Source organism: Callorhinus ursinus, unplaced genomic scaffold (assembly GCF_003265705.2).
Source record: "Callorhinus ursinus isolate GAN/ISIS: 27379988/994484 unplaced genomic scaffold, GSC_fseal_2.0 scaffold4, whole genome shotgun sequence".
NCBI lineage: Eukaryota > Metazoa > Chordata > Mammalia > Carnivora > Otariidae > Callorhinus > Callorhinus ursinus.
Genome location: NW_027397066.1, coordinates 138,684,492 through 138,712,390, shown reverse-complemented (window position 1 = coordinate 138,712,390; position 27,899 = coordinate 138,684,492). Strand labels below are relative to the sequence as shown.

At 32.6% G+C, this 27,899-nt stretch overlaps 1 protein-coding gene across 5 annotated transcripts in view; it reads left to right on the top strand.

The window, feature by feature from the left end:
• MARCHF1 (membrane associated ring-CH-type finger 1) overlaps positions 1-27,899 on the top strand; it is an 858,143-nt gene that overhangs the window by 278,945 nt on the left and 551,299 nt on the right. For all 5 annotated transcript variants that reach the window (XM_073892451.1, XM_073892452.1, XM_073892454.1 and 2 more), the window contains one exon: positions 14,215-14,291. The gene's annotated coding sequence lies outside the window, so the exon portion shown is untranslated. The remainder of the gene's footprint in view (positions 1-14,214; positions 14,292-27,899) is intronic.

Sequence of the window (27,899 nt, the reverse complement as noted above, 5' to 3'; positions counted from 1 at the left end):
TCACATGTTTTTAATGGCATCTAGAATGGTGAATCATTTCCAGAAGGTTTTCAGTTTACTTTGCTCAGGTCCATCTAAGCTATCTGTGGCAGCTATAGCCTTACAAAATGTATTTCTTAAATAAGAAGACTTGAAGGTTAAAATTATTCCTTGATCCATGGGCTGAAGAATAGATATAGTGTTAGCAGGCATGAAAACAACATTAATCTTGTTGTCCTTCCCATCAGCGCTCTTGGGTAACCTGGTACATTGTCAATGAACAGTAATATTTTAAAAGTAATCTTTTTTTTTTAGCAGTAAGTTTCAACAGTGGGATTAAAACATTCAGTAAACCATGTTGTAAACAAATGTGCTGTAATTCAGGCTTTGTGGTTTGTGGTTCCATTTATAGGGCACAGGCAGAGTAGATTTCCCATAATTCCTAAGGGCTCCAAGATTTCCAGAATGGTAAATGAGCATTAGCTGCTGCTTAAAGTCACCAGCTGCATTAGCACCTAACAAGAGAGTTAGCCCATCCTTTGAAGCTTTGAAATCAAGCACTGACCTCTCCTTTCTAGCTATGAAAGTCCTAGATGGCCCTAGATGGCATCTTCTTCCAGTATATGGCTGTTTGCCTACAATGAAAAGCTGTTGTTTAGAGTGGCCACCTTCATTAATTATCTGAGCTAGATATTCTGGATGAATAACTTGCTGCAGCTTCATCAAACAAAAAAGTTCTCAGCAGTCTTGGGGGATACTTAAAAATGTATATATTAACAGATAAAAATTATTGCTTTATGCTTGTATTGCATATTTCATAAGTAATTTGAAGTTTTCTTTGTATAGATTGCATTCTTTTCCTGATAAATTTATTCCTAATCATTTGATTTTGTTTTCTTTTTATTTGAGATATTCCCTTGCATCATATCTGGAAATATATATGAAAGGTATTAATTTTGAATGTCAATTTTATGTTTTCCTGTCCTACTAAATTTTTTGTTTTTACACTGTTGGATTTAGCATAGTTTCAGCCCTTGGATTTTCATTACCAGCAAATAGATATTGATCTGCCTCTTTCTTTTCAATGCTTATGTTTCTAATTGTTTTCTCTTATCTGATTGCTTTTGTTACTAATTCCATTTGTAGTAAGCATCATTTTCTTGGGTCTTAACTTTAGTAAGAAAGTTTAATAATTCCCCCATTAAAATGTTGCCTTGAATGAAAGAGTCAAGAACAGAATTAAAATTAATCCTTTGATCCTACTGGCTGAGAAGCGACCTTACTCAAACTTCTTATAACATTAATTCATAAACTCAGGAAATATATAGGTGTATACCAGATCCAACATAAATGAGAATTTCTTTTAAGGTTATTATTTTTTGAAGGGAGAACTCTATACTAGGTAATTGGAATTTTCTTTCTATAAATATAAATTAAGGATAAGTAGCAGCATAAGAGATTGAGACTGAAGTATAAAAACTGAAGGGCCACCAAAGTCACTGGCTTCCCTGAGCTGAGATGGTTCATACCTCTTTAACCCATCCTTACCTACCTAGCCCCATTTCCCAGAAACATGAGTATTCCAGGAGTGATTGTTGATATCAGATATTGTGCCTGGGATTTACAAGACCCTTGATGTGTGTGCTCTGTTTTCTATTTCTAGTCTATGCTTTTTGTCCTCCAGCTTTATTGAGACAAATAAAATTGTAAGATATTTAAAATGTATTACAGGATGATTTGATATACATATACATTGTGAATTCCTTCCATGGAGTTAATTAACACATCTATCACTTAGGGTTTTTCTTGTTGCTGTTTGTTTTATTTGGTGAGAACATTTAAGTTCTACGCTCAGCAATTTATGATTATACAATGCAGTTTTATCAGCTATAGTCACAGCGTTATACATGAGATTCTTGTATATTATTCATCGTATAACTGACACTTTTATCAGTCTGTATCCTCTCTTACCTTAAAGTTGGTCTTGGTTAAAGTCTATTGTGTCTCATGAGCTTGACTGTCGTTCTGAGCCTGTAATGCAGAAAGGGAATTACAGTGACTTTTGGGTGGTAGGTAATTTTATCATTAAGTATGTATTTATCAATTGCTATTGATAATGACCTTATTAAGAATGAATGTTGAGTGATACACCACATTAATAAAAGAAAGGATAAGACCCATATGGTCCTCTCAGTAGAAGCAGAAAAAGCATTTGATAAAGTACAACACCATTCTTGATAAACACCCTCAACAAAATAAGGATAGAGGGAACATGGCCATCATAAAGGCCATATATGAAAGACTCACAGCTAATATAATCCTCAGTGGGGGAAAGCTGAGAATTTTTCCTTTATAGTCAAGAATAAGACAGGAATGTACACTCTCACCATAGTTATTTAACATGTACTGGAAGTCCTAGCCTCAGCAATCAGACAACAAAAAGAAATAAAAGGCATCCAAATCGGCAAGGAAGAAGTCAAACTTTCACTCTTTGCAGATAACATGATACTTTATATAGAAAACCCAAAAGACTCTACCAAAAAATTGCTAGTACTGATACACGAATTCAGCAAAGTTGCAGGATACAGAATCAACATACAGAAATCTGTTACATTTCTATACACCAATAATGAAGCAGCAGAAAGAGAAATCAAGGAATTGATTCCATTTACAATTGCACCAAAAAGCATGAGATACTTAGGAATAAACCTAACCAAAGAGGTAAAAGATCTGTACTCTGAAAACTATAGAACACTTATGAAAGAAACTGAAGATGACACAAAGAAATGAAAAAACATCCCATGCTCATGGATTGGAAGAACAAATATGTTAAAATACCTATCCTACCCAAAGTAATCTGCATGTTTAATGCAATCCCTATCAAAATACCACCAGCATTTTTCACAGAGTTAGAACAAACAATTCTAAAATTTGTATGGAACCACAAAAGGCACTGAATAGCTGAAGCAGTCTTGAAAAAGAAAAGCAACCTGGAGACATCACAATTCTGGACTTCAAGCTATATTACAAAGCTGGAGTCATCAAGACAGTACGGTACTGGCACAAAAAGAGATATACAGAGTAGAAAACCGAGAAATGGACCCAGAACTGTATGGTCAACTAATCTTCGACAAAGCAGGGAAAGCATATCCAATGGAAAAAAGTCTCTTCAACATATGGTGTTGGGAAAAGTGGACAACTACATGCAAAAGAATGAAACTGGACCACTTTCTTACACCATACACAAAAGTAAATTCAAAGTGGACGAAAGACCTAAATGTGAGACAGGAAACCATCAAAATCCTAGAGGAGAATACAGGCAGCAACCTCTTTGACATCGGCCGTAGCAATTTTTTATTAGACCTGTCTCCAGAGGCAAAGGAAACGAAAGCAAAAATGAACTATTGGGACTTCATCAAGATAAAAATCTTCTGCACAGTGAAGAAAACAATTAACAAAACTAAAAGGCAGCCTACAGAATGGGAGAAGATATTTGCAAATGACGTATCTGATAAAGGGTTAGTATCCAAAATCTATAAAGAACTTATCAACTCAATACCCAGAAAACAAACAATCCAGTTAAAAAATGGGCAGAAGACATGAATAGACATTTCTCCAAAGGAGATGTATAGCTGGCCAACAGACACATGAAAAGATGCTCAACATCAGTCATCATCATGGAAATACAAATCAAAAGCATGATGCGATACCACCTCAGACCTGTCAAAACAGCTAAAATTAACAAGACAGGAAACAACAGATGTTGGCAAGGATGTGGAGAAAGGGGAACCCTCCTACACTGTTGGTGGGAATGCAAACGGGTGCAGCCACTCTGGGAAACAGAAACTTTCAACATTCAAAATGTTTAAAATAGCACTACCCTATGACCCAGCATTGCACTACTAGGTATTTGCCCGAAGGATACAAAAATACTGATTTGAAAGGGGCACATGCACCCTGATGTTTACATCAGCATTATCAACAATAGACAAAATATAGAAAGAGCCCAAATGTCCATTCGACTGTTGAATGGATGAATAAGAGGTGGTACACACACACACACACACACACACACACACACACTGGAATATTACTCAGCCATCAAAATGAATGAAATCTTACCATTTGTAATGACGTTGATGGAGCTAGTGTGTATTATACTAGGGAAGATAAGTCAGTCAGGGAAGCAAATACCATGATTTCACTAATCTGTGGAATTTAAGAAGCAAAACAGATGCACATGGGGAAGGGGAAAAAAAGAGTGGGAGGCAAACCATAAGACACTCTTAAGTATAGAGAACAAACTGAGGGTTGCTGGAGAAGAGGTGGACAGGGGGTGGGCTAAATAGGAGATGGGTATTAAGGGGGGCACTTGTTGTGATGAGCACTGGGTGTTATATGTAAGTGGTGAATCACTAAATTCTTCTCATAAAACCAATATTACAGTACATGTTAACTAACTAGAATTTCAATTAAAAAAAAAGTATGGGGTGCCTGGGTGGCAGAGTCTTTTGAGCATCTGACTTGGTTTCAGCTCAGGTCATATTCTTAGGGTCATGAGATGGAGCCCCATGTCAGGCTCCACACTCAGCACGGAGTCTGCTTGAGACTTTCTCTCCCTCTTCCTCTGCCCCCCTCCTTCTCTCAAATAAAAAATATGAATAAATAATAAATAAATAATAAATAAACAATAAAATGAATGTTGAATGAGAAAAATATTTTCAGCACTTAAGATGATCATAATGTTTTCCTCCATACATCTATTTATATGATGAATTGTTTAATGCATTTCCTAATACTGAACCATCCTTGCATTTCTGGAATAAATCTCACTTTGGAAAATGCGTTTAGTTTTTTAATGTGCAACTAGATTCTGTTTGCTAATATTTTACTTGGATGACTTAAATTATTTTTTGTGAATACACCTATAGATTGATTTGTGGTTTTCTTATGTAGTACAATTTTATCAAGCATTGGTATTATGTTCACTTCATAAAAAATAATTGGAAATGTCCTTTTGTGTATTCTCAGGAACAATTTAATAGCATCAGAATTAATAGGTCTTTGAAGATTTGATTGATTTCATCTGTGAAAATCTCTGGGCCTGGTTCTTTTGTGTGTGGCATTTGTTTTATAATTTTATTCCTTCTTTGAAAGTGGAAGTGTTTTTCTCCGCTGCTGTCAATTTCTGTAAAATATATTTTCTTATGAAATGATGCATTTCAGCTAGGTTGTCCAATCTATTTGCATATACTTGTGCAAAATGTCTTAGGATTTTTGAACATCATCAGTTTCAAAGGTTATTATGTTGTTCTTATTTATTGGTTGGTGTTCCTATGATTTCTAGCTCCTATTCTTTAGCTCATGGTTTTGATGTTTTCATTTTTTTCTCAAAGGATAATTTATTATTACTTCTTTATAAAATATTTAACCTTAGTGTTTGCATTGTTTTTATTTTTATTTTTTTTTTAAAGATTTTATTTATTTCAGAGAGAGAGAATGAGAGATAGAAAGCACGAGAGGGAAGAGGGTCAGAGGGAGAAGCAGACTCCCCACTGAGCAGGGAGCCCGATGTGGGACTCGATCCCAGGACTCCAGGATCATGACCTGAGCCGAAGGCAGTCGCTTAACCAACTGAGCCACCCAGGCGCCCCGCATTGTTTTTATTTTTTTCCTTCCTTTTGGTTTACTGTTTTCCAAGTTGTTGAATTTCAAATTTGGCTCATTTAAACATTTTTTTATTTGTATTGACCTATATATTTAAAGATATGAATTTTTTTGATTAATGTTTTTATTATATACCATAAATTTGACATCCTAAGATGTCACTATCATTATTTTTAAAAATGTTTTAATTTTGGCACAAATTATCCCTTCAAGTCTGGAATTGAGTAAATAAGTTTTTAAAAGTTTTGAGTGTCAGATTTTAACAATTTGTGTTATTATTTTTTAGTTTTATTGCATTGTGACTAGGGAATATTGTTTGTATTATTTCTACTGTGAGACTTGCTAAGGTATTTTTAATTGTTTGGCCAGTTTGTACTAATATGAAGACGTGTGTGCCTTCTATTTTTGGTGTGTATAAAACTCTTATTAATTAGCTTTTTAAGGTTATATATATCTTTATGTATTTATTTTCCCACTTGTGTTTTTTTCTGAGCGTCTTTTACTGTTAGTGTTTTTCTACCAATTTCTCCCTCAATCTACTTGAGCTTGTTTATTTTGAAGGTGGTTGTGGTGTTGGTTCATTCAGGTATTTATAACTTTTATATCTTCATTGTTATTTTTGACCATTGGCACTATAGCTTATCTATTCTGTGTGCTTTTTTTTTTTTTTAAAGATTTTATTTATTTGACAGAGCACAAGCAGAGAGAGAGAGAGGGAGAAACAGGCTCCCTGCTGAGCAAGGAGCCTGATGTGAGACTCGATCCTGGGATCCTGGGATCCTGGGATTATGACCTGAGCCGAAGGCAGCCGCTTAACCCACTGAGCCACCCAGGCGTCCCTATTCTGTGTGCTTTTTGTTTTGTTGCCTGTTTTAGTGTTTTTGGGTCTGAATTTTACTGCCTTATATTAGAATTGAAAATTACTACATTTGACTGGCATTTCATTTAATTTGCATTGACTAAAATACCTTTGCGTATCCTTTTATATTTTGCTTTTTTAAATCCATTTTGTTTATGTGTGGATCTTATATTCAGAATAGAATTTTGCTTTAAACAAATTAAAGGTGAATTAAGAACCTCTACATTTATTGAAGTCACTAATATGTTTGTTTTCAGCTCTGTCTTACAAAATCAACTTATTGTGTGTATTACATTTTATATTACTGTTTCATTCATTAGGTTTTCTGTATACTATTTTGTGTGTTTTTTTTAATTTAGCAAGATTTACATTTTTATTCTAGCAATTATATTTGTCCTAATACTTGTTACAATTCTCTCACTACTTCCCTTACTTATCTTTCTGTTATTTGGTTTGTTAGCTTTAGTGTTAAGTAATATCCATTTTTTTACATACTTTCTATGTGCCAATCATTCTAGTCTTTTTCTCTCCTGCTTGTCTTCTCATTTCATAGTTGAATTATTTCTACTTTGTCTAAGTTCATGACCTTTGCTTACTATTCTTCCACAAACATCCCAACCTATCTTTTCCTCTTTGGTTCACAAATAAATATATACAGTGTTCATTTGTCAAAATTTCCCTAATCATCTCTTGATTAGCTAGAGCTCTGTTCAAGTAAAGGTTTATGAGTATAGCATCCCCTAAGTACTTGAAAGCTTAATATTGTTTTCCTAAACCTTGATGCTTAAACATAACATAGTTGTATATAAAATCATCTCACACCTTTCGTTACTTCACTGATAATGTTTCTCCAATGTTTCCTTATTTTGCATATTTCTATCAAGAATTCTATGGTCAACCAAATTTTCTTTTGTTTCTCTGTGAAGCACTTCTTCTTTGCTGTATGTCCAGAGGATTTTTTTTATATCTCAAAATTTAATAATTCTATTAGAATACTTATTAGCATATGTCTTGTAGTTAACTATTTTTTCAAGTACAGATTGACACTTCCAGTAGATAAAGATAACATTTCTTTTTGAAATATTTTCTTGAATTATATTTTAAAATATTACTTCTCTCTCATTATTTTATTTTTCTTCTTTAGTGACCCTAATTATATGTATTATGGATTGTTTGCTTCTATTTATCTCTTTGCTTAAATCATCTTTTTCTCTACCTACAATTATGTACTCTAGTTGATGTTTTCTGTGTTCTATCACTCCTGGGACTCTACTCACCCCAGTTCTGTACTCTGAATCTACCTCTGCTTAGGAATGGATGTGAACTGTCAATATTGATTCCAAATATTCACTTAGTTATTGAAAGTTTTATAGCTATCTCTTAATTATGCTGTAAGATATGGGTGATTTTGTTTTATAACCTTATTGAATTCTATTTTTTGGAGGACACATAAAGAGATTCAGATTGAGGCAACTGAAATTTTATCATGGAAATCAGAAATTCACAATTCAATTATTTAGACAGTTTCAATATTTATATGCTCCCATATTGAATTTTCTACTTTAAAGTTTGGTATATTTGATAATCTTTTTGCAGAAAAAATACTTTCTAATAATTTTAATTTTGAAAAGTTACATTTACATTTGACAAAGGATATGGGATATTCTGAGAAAACATATTTAAAAGTATTTGGTAAATTACTACTGCAAATATTTTACAATACTTCAATGAATGTCAGGCTAGACTTTAAAGAATTTCTTAAGGTTTCTTAGTTACTGATATCATTATTGCTCATGAATACATATTATTAGTAGTTTAGGTCAATATTAAAGTATAAAATAGTTTCCACTTATATTTATCATAACCCACTAAACTGCATACAGTATTCTGAAACTATGTCTTTGGGCTTGCAGTTTCAGTATCACTTAGGAACTTGATAGGAATGCACAATTTATAGCCCAATTCAAAACTACTACATCAGAATCGATGTTTTAAAAAGGTCCCTAGACGATATGTATGCCCATTAAAATGGAATAAGCATTGATCTAAAATTATTTTAGTATTATAAAATGTTCTTTAAAAGTAGAAATTATTCTATTATTTAAAGGAGACATTGATTTGGCATATTGATATGGCTTTTAATTTTGGGTTAAAGATGGACTAACAATGGAATTCATAGTCAAATTAAGTCATCTTTTTAATCCTGGTCTTTTCTACATGGCAGAGGTTGGTACCAATGTCAAGAGATTCAGCCATTATTACTTTGATTTTTTCCTAGTGCTTATAAGAGATACACATCCATACACTGATGCACACACATTGGGTTCTTGCATATATTTTTACTAAAGCAGTACTATCCAATAGAACTTTTTTTTTTTTGAAATGTTTTCTATCTGCAGTGTTTGGTACAGTAGCTGATAGGTACATGTGCCTATTGAGTTTATGGAATTATTGAGAACTTGATAATTTTTAACTTTATTTAATTTTAATTGCTTAAATTTAAATTTACATGTGGCTATTGAGAAATTGGAATATGGCTACTGTATCTGAAAAACTTTTTTTAAAATTTTAATTACTTAAAATTAAATTTACATGTTACTAGTGGCTCCTGTATCAGAAAACTCTAAAACAGAAACTGGCAAACTATTGCCTGCTTTTGTATGGTTCATAAACTAAGAATTTTTTAAAATGTTGTTAAAGGATTGTAAAGACACACACACACACACACACACACACACACAAGAATATGCAGTACAACCTAGACTATATGCAGCTTGCAAAGCCTGAAATATTTAGTATCTGGGCACTCACAGAAAATGTTTGCAGATTCCTGTTCTAAAGTGTTACTTTTACTTAGTGCAGCATGCAGAACTAGGAAATAAATTTAAAGCAGATATTTTGGTATGCACACCATTGTGTAGCATTGTCATCAAGAGATTTATAAGAATTGCTTGATAGCTTTGAGTTTTGTTGTTATGAAGCATCAATTTAACTTATGCATTGAATATTCATAATGTTTTCATGTTTATGGTTGACAAATTTTCAGTAACATCTAAAATTTAATTGAAGCCAAGAAAGTTGTAAAGATCTTCAGCCTTATAAGACAATATCAGTGCTGGTCAAAGAAATCTTGCTGTATCATTAAGTATTCATGCTTACAGACTAGACAGAAAAACAAAAAATTTAAAATTCCTTAGAATTTTCCTTTGGGCATCACTTCCTCAAATCAAAATTTTACTGAAATCCATTATTTTTTTGTATATTTTGTGGCAGCTATGACATCCACTTAGTCATCAGTTTTCCCCTCTAGATTCTGAATTCTAGGAATCTGCAAAAATCATGTTTTGTTGTAACTCCTGGAAAAAATTTCTCAAAAATGTTTGCATACAAATATTGAAAATTTCAAATTATCAATTTCTCAGAAATCATAATTTGTTATACAAAGCTTATTACATCATGAGCTGTAGATAAAATAATTTGAGTAACATTTAGCATTTCCTTAATTACTTCTGCAATAAATCTAATAATTCAACTTTATATATCATTTCTTAAATATGTGTCATGTTGCTTGATGCCAGTGTTTGTAGTCTGAATAAATATCCTTTCATAATATTATCAAGTTTTACTGTGATCTTTGCCAAATGTGGAAAATTTCAATTATCACTCTCAAACTTTTTTGGATGATCTTCTGAACACATTTGCTTTGCCAAAACCAAAATTATGTATATTATATGTTCAAAAATATGCCATCTCTTACTTTCATTTAGTGTCTGTTCTTCAACAAAAATAGTTATTGATTTCCTCAAGTGAGATTTACATTTTTAATACCTGACACTGTGATTGCTGTTCAGTCTACTTTATTCATGTTTACTTACTCCTTGTAATTGATTATTGCTCATCCTCAAGTACTGATTGATATTGTTTATACCAGCAGATATTCAGACTACAAGATTCTTTGCATAAAGTAAACAGCATATAGTGATTTTTTTTTTCATTTGAAAAGATCTGAACATGGCAAACATACCAAAACTTCCTACCTGTGCTGACTTTTGTAAAGGCAAACTGTCTTTTATAAGATAATGATTCTTAGCAAAAATACCTCATTGATGAGTACTAAAAATTTGTCCACAACTTGGGATTTTAGGGGAATACATTTAGTTTGGTGAATTTTTCAGGATTTTGTTTTTCTGCTAGTTTTTCTTGAAAGTCACTAGTCATTGTAGATATAGAAGTGGGAGATAATTTCACATCCTTTTCCATTAGTGATAGTTCATACTACATTCTGCTAAGACTAATAGCTCTGAGGGTTTTTTCCTCTACAATTTTTTTTTCATTTAGTCTTCACCTCCAATTTTTTTTCAGTGTTATAAATAATTTTCTTTTTTTTCTTTTTGTGCAAGGTTTCCATTGTTTTCTTGTCTCAATAATTTTAATTATAATAAAATAAGCTTGTTATAACAATTGTGTTCTAATAACTTTATTGTAAATTTTATTGTATTTCCATTACTTAGGGAAAATAATAAAGCATAATATAACATCATATGATATAATATATAGCTTGCTTTGGAAAATAAAAGCAAATTTTAACATAACATTTAATTTTTCTAATGACCAAATTTCCACACTAAATATTTTGATTGTTTCATAATGAGTGGATCATTATATAGTAATCTCTCGTTTAAGCCTATGTCAGTGTTTGCTTTTGGATTACTACTGATTAACTGATAACAGTTACATAATGCTTTGTATCATAATGAAGCAGCTTCTAGGCATAGATAGGGGACTCTGCAGTACATTTTACAGCAATGTTGCTGTAAACATAATACAGTTGATGTGAACTTCTATAAAAATATATTAAATATAGCCACTGCTGCATTAATGCGGTGAGAGTTTTTTTAATTTTATGAATACATATATGTATATATTACATACATATTAAAGTAAATAGACTAGATAAATAGATATAAAGACTGATGGATATATCAATTTGAAGCCCAGCTACTTGTTTAGAAGCACAGATTATCATAGATGTTATTAAATCAACACTATTTTTTATTATTATATTTTAGTTTATTAGACTTATTCTTCCTTTGTAAACTCAAGTAGAATGATGTATACTGACACTATTCTATTACAATAGAACAATTTCTCCCATTTATTAGAAGTTTGGCATAATAAGTATGCAAGTAAACTATTTTGGATTAAACATTTATAATAAAAAATATAAAAATAAAAATGTTTGAAGAGAGGGCCACCCTTGGAAGTGCTTTGCTTAACCTGAATAACCAAACCCATCCAGCAATTTAGTGAAACAATTTCACCCTTAACTTACATTCCCCCTCTTTCTAAAAGAATCTGCAATAGTCATCATGGCAGAGTGGTTTCAAAGATAAATTGCATTATGTACCATCTGTTGATTAAATCATGACATTCTCCCACTTCTCCTTGAATAATTTATTTGTGGGATAAATTTATCAATACAGTTTTTTATTCACTAATTCTCTCTCAGGATTCTCCCCAGTTACTTATAATTTTGACACCTACCTCACCACATGCCCAAAGAAAGAAGAACACTCTTGGTCACCATAATTTAGTCTCAGACTCCCTCCTTTCCCCAACACATGTCTCTTTATGTAAGCTTTGTTCTTTCCTTTCTCCCTTCTTCCCTTACTTCCTCTCTCCTAACTTTTTTCCTCTCCCCCCTGCTCCTTCCCTCCTTTCCTTTTTTGTTGACTTTCATGCTTTATTTATACAAAAGGAAGTAAATGTTGGATAAGTACATATGAAGAAGAAAAACAACTGGTTTATTAAACTTTTGAAAGGCCAGCTTGGAGAGCCTAAAATGATGAAGCAATAATGCCTAATAGTGATCTCATGCAATTAATGTCAATATAACTTGCACAATTTGTTAGGTTTTCTATTTGTTTCCATTACGCTAATAGATCCATTGATATTTCACAATACTTTGTATTTTGAACTCAGATTTTAATAACTAAATTCCATTTACATGATATAGTCTGTAAAAATGAGGTCCTGAAATATGGAAAATTTTCAAGGTATCCAGTTTAATTTAAGCAAAACAAGGCAGCCATAGTTAAAGCTGGATGACAGTAGTTGGAATATTCTGAGCCAAAGAAGGACATCGTTCTTTAATTTGTTAAAGGAGTCATCTGCAATTGTTGATGGATATTTGATTGGTCATACGCTATGTATTTTGGGTATTTGAAAATGGACAATTTATTTAAAAATATTTAGTGAAAGTAGAGATAAATTTGAAGACTTGTTTTTAAAACTGCATTGTAATAACTTACAAATAATAGCAATTCTCCTAGTTCTATATACTGTATTGTGGAAAAAAATTTTTTGTTATTATTATTTCTCTGATTTATCTGATTTTCAGTTATTGTATATTGTTTGTATTTCATTTTTCTATCATATATGGTTATAGTGTATTCCTAGCGGCAGCAGTTGACTTTCATAAATCAGTTTATTAATTCTATAGACAAGCTTATTTCAAATAACTATTACAACCTACACTTTAGCTCCCTGTACATTGATTCTATAAGTAGGTACAATTCTGAAATGAAAGTATCATATTTTACCTACAACTACAATGTTATGTTATATATTCTTTGAAAAATGATCAATAATATCCTCTAATAGTTTGTTAAAATACCACCTTGTAATCTTTCTTCACATAAAAAAGAGTAAGGACAGATTATAAGAGATTGATGCCAGCTCACTATATGGACAATTAGCATTCTTCTTTCTTTTAAGCCAGACATAGGCAATTTAATATTGTAGTCATGTTTGCCTTCTATTGGAGTGAATCCTAAAACAAAGGATGGAATAGTTGGTGCTTTTTTAAGATTTTTATTTATTTATTATTGTGTGTTTGAGAGAGAGAGAGCCAGCAGGAGTGGGGTGGTGGTGGGGCATGCAGAGGGAGAGGCACACTCCCTGCTAAGCAGGGAGCCTGACATGGGGCTAGATCCCAGGACCCTGAGATCATGACCTGAGCCGAAGGCAGGTGCTTAATCGACTGAGCCACCCAGGTGCCCTGGTGCTGTTTTATACATAGGGATAAAAAAGACAGTGAACCTCTTGGCTTGTATTTCTTCATGATATGCTGCTTAAAATGTATAAGGATCCAAAAGTGAACCTGTTGCTTAGCTTCACAGTGTTCTTTTGTATGTTTTTCAAGTGCTTCATCTTTTTATTCATCCTCATATGTTTAAAACATTCTGTCAATTTCAGTCTGTCTTCATGAAACAACTGTATCAAACTGGGACCAGGTTTTCTAGTTTGATTTTTAGTGTGTCCTCTGACTTTGGAGTCGTTGCTGTTGTCTTAGCTGTTCAATGGTATGTAAATAGCATAAACAACTTTTTTTTTGTCTTATACCAAAAAAATTGTTTTTAACTTGTTTTATTAGAATACAAACCTTCAGTTGACTCATTCTTAACATACTGAAGTAGCTTGATATTTTGGAATTGTATAGAAATTGATAGAAATTCTTTCGCATGACCTGAATGTTGGCACAAATGGCATTAGGAACACTCCCTATTATATTATATAGTTTAAAGATTATTTAGATAGGCCTACAGTTTGTACAACATGTGTGTGATCTTTCCATTACACAAACTTAGTTTGTTATAGTTAATTTTTTTAAGTTCAGCCTTTAAGTTTATTTAAATTTTCTTTTTCAGGAAATGTACCCAAGAAGAGTTCTGAGAGAATATACTCAGTTGTCCTTCTGTGATTAAACAAGACACTGCTGTATTTTGTAAGTTCATCTATTTTTATCCTAGATAGAGAAGACTTTCTTTGCAGGGAACCACATTGTTCATTTGGAATTAGAGTCAAATTTTCTTTTTTTTTTTTTAAAGATTTATTTATTTATTTTGAGAGAGTGAGAATGAGAGAGAGAGAGAGAGTACATGAGAGCGGGGAGGGTCAGAGGGAGAAGCAGGACCCTCGCCGAGCAGGGAGCCTGATGCGGGACTCGATCCCGGGACTCCAGGATCATGACCTGAGCCGAAGGCAATTGCTTAACCACTGAGCCACCCAGGTGCCCCTAGAGTCAAAATTTTCTTTAATGGAAGGGTTTTAATTGATTTTGTTTTTTCAAACTATCTTTTACTTAGATTTTATTCAGTTTTAGTGAATAACATTTCTTTTCAAAATGAACTCTGTTTCCTTATATCTATTAGCCAATATTTTAATGACTTGTGATAAGAGCTTTATCAGTTGAAGAGCTAGATGAAAAGAGCAGTGCTGTCAGTAATACTGATTTGTCTGGGCAGATATATTGGTAATTATAATGTCCTCCATTTCAGCAAACAAATATATTTAATTTTATCTGTAACAACTGCCTTATGTGGCCTCATGAAGGTAATTGAATACTGACTGCTTTTGGTAAAAATTATTGATTTTATTTTGTTACTAATATAGCTTTTGCATTCAAGGGTTATAATATTCATCATGATGAGATGTGTACTACATAACTTTGATGTACTAGAATCTAATATTCATGCAGTTCATATTATAAAAAGAAAACAAGCAAAGGCTTCTGTGTCAAGTATGGATGACATTAAATTAAGTGGCTCCTGATCCTACAAATTTACAATCCTTCTGGTTATTTCAAAGTTAAAATATTTTGCTATTTCAATTTCTAAACATTATGAATAGTTTACCCCCTTTTTTATAAGCTACCTTCAGATATTAAGATAAGATAGTCTCCTTGCCTCTAATTAGTTCCTATGAAAGACCCAGTAGATTGAAAGAATGTAATACATATCATTTATTTTGACTTTTGCAACCTTTCTTTTCTTTTGCTTTTCTTTTAGGCCGATTATTTCCACCAAACAAAGGAAAACATTATTCTGTATCTCTCCATAATAAATGTAAGAGAGTTCAAATAAATGAAAAGATATATCTAAAGATTTGTAATCCATGTCATTCTAAGTGCTTTTCATTGGGGTATTTTTTTAACCAGTATTTTTGAACAACTTAATTAGTGTTGACTATGATAACATGAAGACCACACTTAAAGGCAGATTTTAGAAGCCTTTATAGTAATTTGGAGGACATAAATCACTTTAGAAAGATCTTAAAATTGATGGAGAATCACATACAATAAAGGGAAATTTGTAAAGACAAATATTAACATATGTCATGAAGAAAAAAATATAGATGTAAAAGATTAACACAGAAATCTGTTAAATTAAATTATGGCATCAGAATTCCAACTTTTTTCAAATCCTATCCATTTTTATTATTTTTTTTCAATTTAGTTGAGAAAGAATTGACATACATCATTGTATAAGTTTAAAGGTGTACAGCATGATGGTTTGATTAACATATGTTATGAAACGATTACCACAATAGGTTAACATCCATTATTTCATATAGTTAAAATAAAAAGAAAAGAAAAAAAATTCTCCTTGTGATGAAAATTCTTTGGATCTACACTCTCAACAACTTTCCTGTTTATAATGCATCAGTGTTAGCTATGGTGTGTATATATATGAAAGAATGGGGCAGGCAGAGGGAGAAGCAGACTCCCCGCTAAGCAGGGAGCCTGACATGGGGCTAGATCCCAGGACCCTGAGATCATGACCTGAGCCGAAGGCAGGTGCTTAATCGACTGAGCCACCCAGGTGCCCTGGTGCTGTTTTATACATAGGGATAAAAAAGACAGTGAACCTCTTGGCTTGTATTTCTTCATGATATGCTGCTTAAAATGTATAAGGATCCAAAAGTGAACCTGTTGCTTAGCTTCACACAGTGTTCTTTTGTATGTTTTTCAAGTGCTTCATCTTTTTATTCATCCTCATATGAAAATTAATAAATTCTGCCATAGGAAAGAGACTGTTAAGAAATGAAAATTAAAAAAAGAAAGAGACAAATGTCAAAGGGATAGACTGTGAGAAAACATTGGTAAAGCATATATCAAATAAGGAACTTCTATGTAGAATATATTAAATCACAAAACAATAAGAAACCAACCAATTTTTTTAAAAGTAGACAAAAAACATGAAAAGATAATTCACTAAAGAAGATGTATGAGTGGCAGATAAACACAAAGACTAATGCTCAATACTGAGTCATTAGAGAGACAGGTTAAAACCACACATCTATCTATCTATCTATATATATATTTGTGTGTATACATATATATATATATATATATATATAGTTAGTTAGTTAGTTAGTTAGTTAGTTATAGTGTAGTATAGTTAGCTATAGAATCATGTTGGAACTTTGTACCTTTAGACCATTTTCCTTTAATTCCATCTTCCCTCACCCCCTGCCTCAAGTAATCACACGTCTTTTTCCATGAATTTCGTGTTTTGTTTTTTAAGATTCCACATTTAAGTGAGATCATATAGTATTTGTCTTTCTCTGTCTGACTTATTTCACTTAGCCTTATGCTTTCAAGTTCCGTCCACTCTGTCTGAAATGGTAGAATTTCCTTGTTTTTCTTTTTATGGCTGAATAATATTCCATTGTGTGTGTGTGTATAATAGATAGATAGATAATGTATATTATGACTTCTTTATCCATTCATCCATTGATAGCCACCTAGGTTGTCTCCGTATCTTCTTTGTTATGGTAAACAGTGCTGCTATGAACATGGGAATGCAGCTATCTTTTCAAGTTAGAGTTTTTGTTTCTTTTGTATATATTCCCAGAAGTAGCACTGCTGTATCAAATGGTAGTTCTATTGTTAATTTTTTGAGGAAACTTCATGCTGTTTTACATAGTTCCTGTACCAAATACATACATTACAGTCCCACCATCAGTACATAGGGTTCCCTTTTTTACACATCTATGCTAGAATTTATTATCTCTTGCCTTCTTGATCATGGCCACTCTAACAGGCATGAGATGATATTTCATTGTGGTTTTAATTTGCATTTCTCAAATGACTGGTGATTTTGAGCATCTTTTCATGTATCTGTTGATCATTCATATCTTTTTTGGAAAAATGTTTATTCAAGTCTTTTGCCCATTTTTAAATTGGATTATATGGGATATATATATATTGCTATCAAATTGTAGGAGTTCTTTATTTTTTAGATATTTACCCCTTATCAGTTATATGGTTGGCAAATATTTTTTTCCCATTCTATACATTGTCTTTTCACTTTGTGTATAGTTTCTTTGGCTGTGCAGAAGCTTTTAAGTTTGATGTGGTCCCCCTTGTTTTTTATTTTGTTGCTTGTGCTTTGGCTGAGATTTCCAGAAAATCATTATCAAGACCCATGTCGAGGAGTTTTATTACTGTTTTCTTCTAGAGTTTCATAATTTCAGTTCTTACATTTAAATCTTTAATCCATTTCAAGGTAATTTTTTGTGAGTGGTGTAAGATTTGGGTCCAGTTTCATTCTTTTAAATGTGAATATCCAATTATTCCAACACCATTTACTGAAGAGATTGTTTTCTCTCCATTGAATATTCTTGGCTCCCTTGTCAACTATTAGTTGGCCATATATACTTTGGTTTATTTGGGCTCTGGATTCTGTTCCATTGGTCTATATGTGTCTATTTTTATGCTAATACCTTACTGTTCTAGTCAATATAGCTTTACAGTATAGTTTGAAATAAGGAAGTAGGATCCTATTTTGTTTTTCTTTCTCAGGAAAGAAAATTGGCTATTTGATTTGGCTATTCATCATCTTCTGTGGTTCCATATAAATTTTTAGAGTATTTTTTTTAAATTTCTGTAAAAAAATGCCATTGTAATCTGGATAGTGATTACATTGAGTCTATAGATGGCTATGGGTAGCATAGGTATATATTTTTTAAGATTTTATTTATTTGTCAGAGAGAGAGAGAGAGCACAAGTGCACAAACATGGGGAGCAGCAGGCAGAGGGAGAAGTAGGCTCCCCCTGAGCAGGACTTGATTCCAGGACCCTGGGATCATGACCTGAGCCAAAGGCAGACACTTAACTGACTGAGCCAGCAGGTATCCCACTATTGATATTAATTCTTCCAATCTATGAACATGGGATACCTTTTCATTTATTTGCATCATCCTCGATTTCTTTCTTCAATGTCTTGCAGTTTTCAGAATAGAGATTTTTTTCACCTCCATGGTTAAATTTGTTAGGTATTTTGTTGTTTTTGATGTTACTATAATTGGGATCAATTTCTTTTTCTTTCAGAAAATTTATTGTTAGTGCAGAAAAGCTGCTGATTTTTGCATGTTAATTTTATATCCTGCAACTTTACTGAATTTATGGATTAGTTCTAACAGTTTTTGGTTGTCTTTAGGATTTTCTCTATATAAATTCATGTCATCTGAAAATACAATTTTACTTCTTCCTTTCCAATTCTGATGCCTTTTATTTCTTTTTTTGCCTGATTGTTCTAGTTAGGATTTACAGTACTATGTTGAGTGGGAGTAGATGATAGTGGGTACCCTTGTCTTGTTCCTGATGTTAAAGAAAAAAAAATTCAGCCCTTCACTATTGAATATGATGTTAGCTCCAGGCTTGTTATATATGGCTTTTATTATGCTGAGATATGTTCCTTGTACGTCTAACTTATTAAGTGTTTTTGTAATGAATGGATGTTGAATTTTGGCAAATGCTTTTTCCTTATCTGTTGAGGTGATCATATAATTATTTTCTTTCATTCTATTAATGTGATGTATTACATTGATTAATTTGCATATGTTTAACCATCCTTGCAAACCAGGAATAAATCCCACTTGTTAATGGTGAATGATCTTTTTAATGTGCCACTGAATTTGGTTTGCTAGTAATTTATTGAGAATACTGTATTTTTTTGCATCTGTATTCATCAGGGATATTGGGTTATAGCTTTTTTTCCTAGAATGTAGGAATCTGGCTGTGGTATCAGATGGTGCTAGCCTTGTAAAATGAGTTTAGCAGTGTTCCCTCTTCTTTTTTTGGGAAGTTTGAACATAAGTGGTGTTAATACTTCTTTAAATGTTTGGTAAAATTCAGCAGTGAAGCCATCTGGTCCCGGGCTTTTATTCTTTGGTAGAGTTTGGATTACTAATTCAATTTCTTCTCCTTTTTTTTTTTTTTTTTTTTTGATAGAGGTGGGGAGGAGCAGGGGGAGAGGGAGGGAGAGAATCTTTAGCAAGCTCCATGCCCAACACGGTGCCCATTGCAGCTTGATCTCACAACCCTGAGATCATGATGTAAGCCGAAATCAAGAGTCGGACGCTTAACCCACCGATCCACCCAGGCGCCATTCAATTTATTTAATAGTAATTAATCTGTTCGGATTTTCTATTTCTTCCTGATTCAGTCTTGGTATGTTGTATGTTTCTATAAATTTTTCCATTTCTTCCAGGTTGTCCAGTTTGTAGGAGTATAGTTGTTCATAGTAGACCTTTATAGATCCTTTGTATTTCTGTGGGCTCAGTTATTTGTATTATTATTTTTCTCCATGGAAACCAAGGAGTCTTTACCCTAAAATACTGCATTTAATAAAAATTGTCGATTGTCTATTTTTTACTAAAAATTTATCTATCTCTGTTTCTCTTAAAATCAATTTTTTGATCATTGAATAGCAATAGCACTCAATGACTATACAATTTGTATTAATAGGAAGCATTTGTTGAATATTTACAGTGTATCAAACCCAATCCATGAAAAATAGCAAAGAAATTTGGTGTTGAATATGACCTGTACAGTATTATCAGTGGTGAATATACCTTTTCTATTAGGATTTTATAGAAGTCTCCTGTTTTCCCATTACTACATCAGTTCCTACACATTTAAGAAATCCAATTTAGGAACCATGGAGGTATTATTAGAAGTTAGATTTGTAAAATGCAAGATGGATTTTTAATATTCAGGAACAAATGTATTTTTGCCTTTGGTCATACTCCTTTTATTATTCTGAATGCTTGTGGTGTATTCATCTAATGAAGAATCTGAAATATATGGAGAAATTTGAGGAGAAAAATAAAAATTATGGCCACAAATTCTCAATAATAGTGTCTCTGATAAAAATTTTAAGGAAGTAGCATAATTTAATTTAAAAAACAAAATAGTGGAATAACTGAATATTATTCTTCATGTATATGAAGAGATCTCATAGAATGGGGGGCAGTTCATTATTTTGTAATGATTTAAAAAAAAAACAAAGTATGATAAACCTGGACTGTTAGCAGTATAGATTTCCATGCTGTGAGAATTTTTAAGCATTAAAATACTTATAGGTAAATGTTTGAAAATCCCATATTTTGAAAGATCTCTTAAAGTAAAACCTATTCCATCTTACAGGGACTATCTGAGAGAAAAGTGTTATTTAATTCAACATAAAATCTTCTAAATCTAGGGTTAAATGATCATAAATTATTTACTGTTTTACCTTCCATAATAGGTCATTAGCTTCAATCAACATTGGCTTTGATTTTCTGAGACCATATAGCGGAGGAAGTTAACTGGTTTAATAAAACATCTCTTGCTCAGCGATGGTCCCAGTTGAATAACTTTCTAGTCCCTAATGGAGAATTAGTACAGTTTCCTCTAAGGGTTTAAAAAGATGTTCAAAGTATACCCTTTGCCTTTGGCATGAGATCTTTCCTGCAGCTACAGTAATCTGGCTAGAATTCATCTAAACAAATGTTTTAACGAGCACATTACAAAAAATCACAGCTATCTTTTTGCTGTCCATTATTGCTTTTCCCTTGAGAGGATTATACATCACGGGTAATACCTATCAGTAGAGGCTGTCCCCGTACCCCAGTATTTTAGACAATGAATGATTTTAGCTTAGAAATAACTCTATCCTCTGGCTTATAATACTACTTATTTTATAGATTTTGTTTACCCAGAAACTCAGTAAAGATGACATCTCCATTGTATTTTCTTGAGTTTTTAAAAAAACTTTAGGAATACAATAAAATGACTATTTGCGCTAAGAGCTGTGGGAAATAAAAATGCAAAAAGTGAAGACTGCTTCTAAATTGCTATAATTTCATGGTGGAAAAAATCAGTTATATAAAAATTAAATGTAGAATTGAAGTCACTAAAAAGTATAGACTATATTATAACTCTCTCACCTTCCACAACATCTTAAGGCTATCCTTTGTATGCCACATACTTATTCAAAAAGATGTAGAAAACAAGCAATCGCTGAATGAATGAAGTGTTGCAGTTATTCAGAGAATCATTGTAATTAAAATTGGGATATAAAATATTGGTAAACTTTAGATGGATAATAAATGACCTAAATCACAGTACAGAGTAAGAACATTCTTAAGAATTTATTTAAGATGTATTGATAGTTCCCAGATTTAAAGGTATTGGAAAGAAAATATTATGAAATGAGTAGTAGGAAGCAAAGCTAAGTAGATAAGATTAGTTGAAACCATGAAAGGTCTTAATTCCATGGTGAGGAGCCTATTTATTGTTACATATTACCTAATCTAAAAGTAATTTGTGGTGATTGACAAGAAAAATGTAGACTCTGAGGCAAAACCAGTTATATATGGTGCATGGGTTAAGCTGGGCACAAATTTTGACAGATTGCACACATCAAAACCAGCCAAACAACCAAGTAAACAAGTGTGTTGGGAAAGCTATAGCATCTCAGTATATGTTTGAGTTAGATTCGTAACAGAAAGGATAGAAGTTCAAGAGACCTCACGCGTCGTTAGGATGGTTATCCATTTGAACAACATAATGGCCTATATTCTCAATAGAAATTTTGTGAAATAGGAAAAATATCTTCCACATATGATCAGCCTTTGATAGACTCCCTGAGCAAAACTTAACACAATTACACAAGGAAGAAAAGCGATTATGGTAGCTTTCTGATTACCTGGAAACATGGAAGAAGCCTGAAAGAGTTTGAAGGAGTAAATAGTTGGCAGTTTATTCCTTAGACAATTATTTTGAATATGAACTGTCTTCCATAGGCTTATGGTAGGAGTTTTATGGCAGACAACTCAAAAATGAGATTTTAGTGAGTATCAGAAGGGCAAGAATTTTTAAATCCTGACTGAAAAGGCACCTCTGTGCTAGAGATATCAGCCATGTTGAAAATATAGATATTTTGTTGCAAAAGTTCAAGATTATGAATTTATTCACTTAGGTAACACATATACTTATTTAGTATATATTGCTGGCCATTCTGTTTATCATCAGAAGTTGAGGTATTTGTGCTCAGAATGAAAATTTTTGTCAGGAAAAAACTAAATGCTTAAAAGGGTGCTAAGAGGATATCTAGGAGTTTTGAATCTATGTCTTTGTCTTAAAGATGTGAAAGAAGATCTTGAAGACATGTTACATTCTATCAACACAGTAAAACCTTAAGTAACCCTTAATGAATTTAATCTGATTAAAACTCCATTGTCACACTGTTAGGTAAACACGGTTTTTAAGTAGAGCGATGGAAAATGTGCACATTTCCCCCCGCTCTTTCTTTCTTTATCTGTGTTCTACACTAGGGAGTTATGGCACTTTTGTTATTTGGAGTAAAGCTCTTCACACCTCTAAATGGGAAAAAAATTACTCTGTAACATAAGTACAAATGAGTAAGTGCAAAAATTAGAAGTCTTTAAGAGGAAAATTCACACTTTCTTTTCAGTTAGAGATTTGTGAATAGAATAGAGATCGATATAGTGGGCATCAGTTCTAAAAATAACAAATTTTTACCCATTTTTCCTTCGCATGAGCTGCAGCAGTGGTCCTTGCTGTTAGCAGAGAGATGTTTATTTCTTCTTTGTCCATAATTACTATCAATTGCATCCTTGGGCATCCACGATACAAACCATGACAAATTTTAAGAGCCTTAGGTTCTCCATTTTCATCACTTTTGAAAAGTTTACAACACGTATACACACATATATACACACACACATGCAATCTTGATTTTATAATCTCAGAAAATATTGATGAAATATCCTTTTGAATTATTTCTTTATTAAAAAATGATTTTCCTTAAGTATGGCATAATTAACAGCTGTGACTTTCTGTTTCATTTGTATTAACATTCACATTAATTAATTCACCTTTTGCTTTGCTCTGAACTTGATATTGGAAAAGTTTTATGCATCATTGATTCTTACTATACCTCAGATAATTGGTCCTGTTACAGTGACTTACATAATACATATCTGAGAAAATGAGAGACTTTTCCAAGAAACGGAGTTTATCTTAAACTGATTTTGTTTCAGTGAGGTCCTTATCAACATGGAAGATGTTTTTACAAATCTATAAAATCATAGAAATTGAAAGAAGTATTTAATAGACTGACAGATAGTACTGTTGCATATAGCCTCAGATCTCCCTAACACTAAACATGCTAAAATTCCAGCTTTCTATTATTCAGTAAATGAAAATGAGTTCCTTGCAATTTATGTGGTAGCAGAGTAATACATAAATATCAATCTGCAGAGATGTTCTGATTTCCAGCCTATTATTTCACTTTTGTCATTCTTTGAGTCCTTCTGTGGATTGAGCAATGTGTACAAGTCAGACCTTTTATATATGCATTTGAGAATACTGGTTTCAAACTTTCTACTGTATTTTGAGGAGACTGTGAATCAAGGTTTTATTGATGACAAATGCAGGCATTTGACTATATTTTGAGGATTCTACACACAAATCCAGCATTGGTCATATTTCAATGCTTAGTCCGCAAAAGGGAATAATTTCTGCTTTACAGTGGTACAGAAAATTCTACAACATTTGGAACATAAGAAGGGAAAAATTGGGCCCTTACATGGACTGTTCCTATGGTTAGAACAGTTCTTCAGTGTTCTTAGTCTAAAGGCAAAATGGTCATGTATCTAAATGCATTATTCATTATGTGTTGTGGTCAGATGAGAGTTAGCAACATAGATACTTAACCTCAACCATTGCACAAAAATAGTCAAAAGAATTTTCACAACACATTCAAGTCTTAATCTAGGTATATATCTCTCTTCTATGATTGAGAAATCTCCATTCTTTCTTAAAATGGCTGGGAAAATGTCCTTATATATTGGTGGTGATGTTCTGTCACTTATGTTATGGCACAATAAATCACATAAATTCTTTAAATGCCAATCCTAGAGTAAGACTGAAGCATAAGACTGAATATTACACCATGGGATAAGGCTGAAGTGTGTTATGAACTCAACTAGAAGCAGAATTAAATTATCCCCTTGATTTGAGTCATGACATTTTAAGACTGCCCTTTAATAATTCCTTCTCCCTGCTATGAAAGAAACATTTCCTGGTAATATTTTCTTTTCTGTACTTTTTTTTCCTTCTCTCCATTTCAGGGTTGTCTTCCTAATATACTGGGTCTAAGACAATTAGATATGTGATAAACTAAACAAAAATATGTGATGAAGTTGTTTTATTATGAATTTAACCTACATACATCTTAATAACCAGAAAACATCAGCCAGCACTTATTTTTAAATTAGAATAAGTGTTAGCTAATTTAATGGCCGTATAGTTATCATTGTCTACAGATAATATGAAAATTTGTTTTAAAACAGGGTTTCTTAGTAGAATTTTTGTGCTGTATCAGTGTTCAGTCAAAAGCTGAAAAATTAAGATACATATGTATGTATATATATTTATTATAAGAGCTTTTTATAAGGATTTATATAATTGTGAGAGCTGGTAAGATGTCTATAAGGCTACTGTCTTTGCATGTGATGCTGGAGTGGGAAATTCTGAAAAATAGGACCCGCAGTTGGGAAGAGAGGATGGATGTTAGGTGGAAAAGAGCAAGCTATAACTCACAAGCATGTGCTGAAGCCAAAGAAAATGGATTGGAACTTATGTCACTTCCTACCTTTTGCTGCTTTCCACCTTGATGATATGGATGCCCTACAGGAGAAACAGATGTCTATAATCATCACAGAGCTAAACATATAGCCGGCCCAAGAGAAGCTGAAGGAGGATTCAGTGAAGGGTGGCATGGTTGGTCGCAGGCTCAGATTGTGTGTCATACCAATAAACTGAGGTGAAAAGCGGCATTGGGCATGATCTACAGAAGCACCTGATGACTCCACCTTGCCCTTCCCAATAAAAACCAATATGGCTGCTGCTTCACTTGTGCCCACAGATCTCGCAGAAATGTCTCTGCAGCCACACTAACAGGAATCATACAGGATAGGGGATCCTGAGAAATGTGGCTTATCCTAGCTCAGTTGATACATTACAGAGCCACTGCAGTGCCAAGGGTGCATTTGGAAGTCTGATGACGTTTATACATCCCCTTTCAGAATTATGTTTTTAATATCTTAAATGCATGAAATGAAATGCAGAAAATTACCCAGAGAATTAGTTAGATTAAAATAGTTACATGAGAAATCAAATTTGTGATATAGTAATAGATAGACTTTGTAATATACTAAATAACACGATCCAGGCAAATATTTAATGTTTAATAACAATAGTAATTTTGAAGCTGTGGTGAGTGTAAATCATACTTTCTGATATTTGTAAGAAAATTGTGATATGAAAATAGTTTCTATGATGAAAAGTTTATAAATATTGCTGTTGTGGTTTGTTGGCTAAAGTCATACTTCAGGAAAATGATAAATTTTCAGCTAGAGGTTAGTGAAAATATACAACTTTTTTCCTAATCCACATGCACAGATCATCTGAATTTTATTCATGGATCCCCTCGATAGGATGTGTAAATCCTAGGGTAGAACCTCTCATTTGGAGTCAAAAATTCCTTTGGTGAAAGATCCTTACCAATACTTACTTTTTAAGGTAATAAGTTTAAAGAAACATTTCTTAGGTATAAATGCCCTGCTGTGAGGTAATACATGCTAAATGATGTCTCTGGTATAATAAGTCTCACATTTTTTTTTTTTTACTTGTCTGTAGTTACAAAGTCTTAATTATAAGGAACAGCATTTCAGTAGGACTCTGTGAACAGTAAAATTAACATTACCACAAGAATTGGCATGTTAAATTGCCATCCATAGGCTCCCCGGGGTTTTCTGTCTTGCTGTGAAGACTTCAGTGATTTCTTCATAGTTTAGACATAGTAAAATAGCACCATTTGGGCTTCTGAGTATGGTAATCACTAAATATTTTCAAATAAATTTCTTTCAATCTGTATTTTACTTATAGAGAAAAAGTTTTTTGCATGCAATAAAATTGCACAGCTTACTAAATGGATATCACTATGTGGATATAAAGGGAGGCATTCAATATTAGTATAGAATATCACATTTCTATCACATAATGTTTTTAAATTGTGTTTTCTCTAACTTTGGCCCTCTGTTACTGTGTTCCACCTTATTTGTTTTTGCATACAGTCCTTAAGAAAAGAAGGACTCTGCAGGCACAATTTTAGTTTTCTGCTTTTTTTTTCTTTGATGAATTTGACATTACATTGTATAAATTTAAGATGTAAAGCCTGTTATGTTGATGCATTTATATATTGTAATATGATTGCCCTTGAAGCAATATTTATCACATTGCATCATTATTATACAATATTATTGTCTCTATTCGTTATACTGCATTAAATATCTATGGCTTATTTACTGTTCGTTTTACATTTTAAGTTTGTATCCTTAAATGCAATTGATCCTATCACCACCTGCCCCCCAGAACTACTACTTAGTTTTTTTAAATTAATCAATTATTGTTTTTTTAATTTTTTTTACTGAGATATATTTACCATGCAATATTATATTAGTTTCAAGTGCACAACTTAATGATTTGACATTTACATATATTATGAAAAGATCACCACAATAAATCTAGTTATCATCTGTCACCATACAAAGTCATTACAATATTATTAACTATACTCCCTATGCTATATTTTATATTACAGTGACTTATTTATTTTATAACTAGGTGTTTTTATCTCTTAATCCCCTTAATCTATTTCACCCATCCCCCCATGCTCTTTCCCTCTGGCAATCACCTGTTTGTTACCTGTATTCATGAGTCTGTTTCTCTTTTGTTGTGTTTGCTCATTTGTTTTGTTTTTATATTTCACATGTAAGTGAAATCATATGGTGTTTGTCTTTTTCTGTAGACTTATTTCACTTAGCATAATACTCTCTTGTCTATCCAAGTGGTTGCAGTTGACAAAATTTCAGTATTTTTCATGGCAGAGTAATACTCCATCGTGTGCATGAGTGTGTGCGCCTATGGAATGGATTATTGGATTATATGGTATTTGGAATTCTTGGATTGTATAGTATTTGGAATTGTTGCATTATGTGGTATTTATTTTTAATTTTTTGAGGAATCTACATATTGTTTTTCATAGTGGCTGCATTAATTTCACATTCCCTCCAACAGTGCGTGAGGGTTCCCTTTTCTCCACATCCTTGCCAACACTTGTTATTTCTTGTCTTTTTGATATTAGCCATTACGGCAGGTATGAGGTGATGTCTCACTGTGGTTTTGATTTGCATT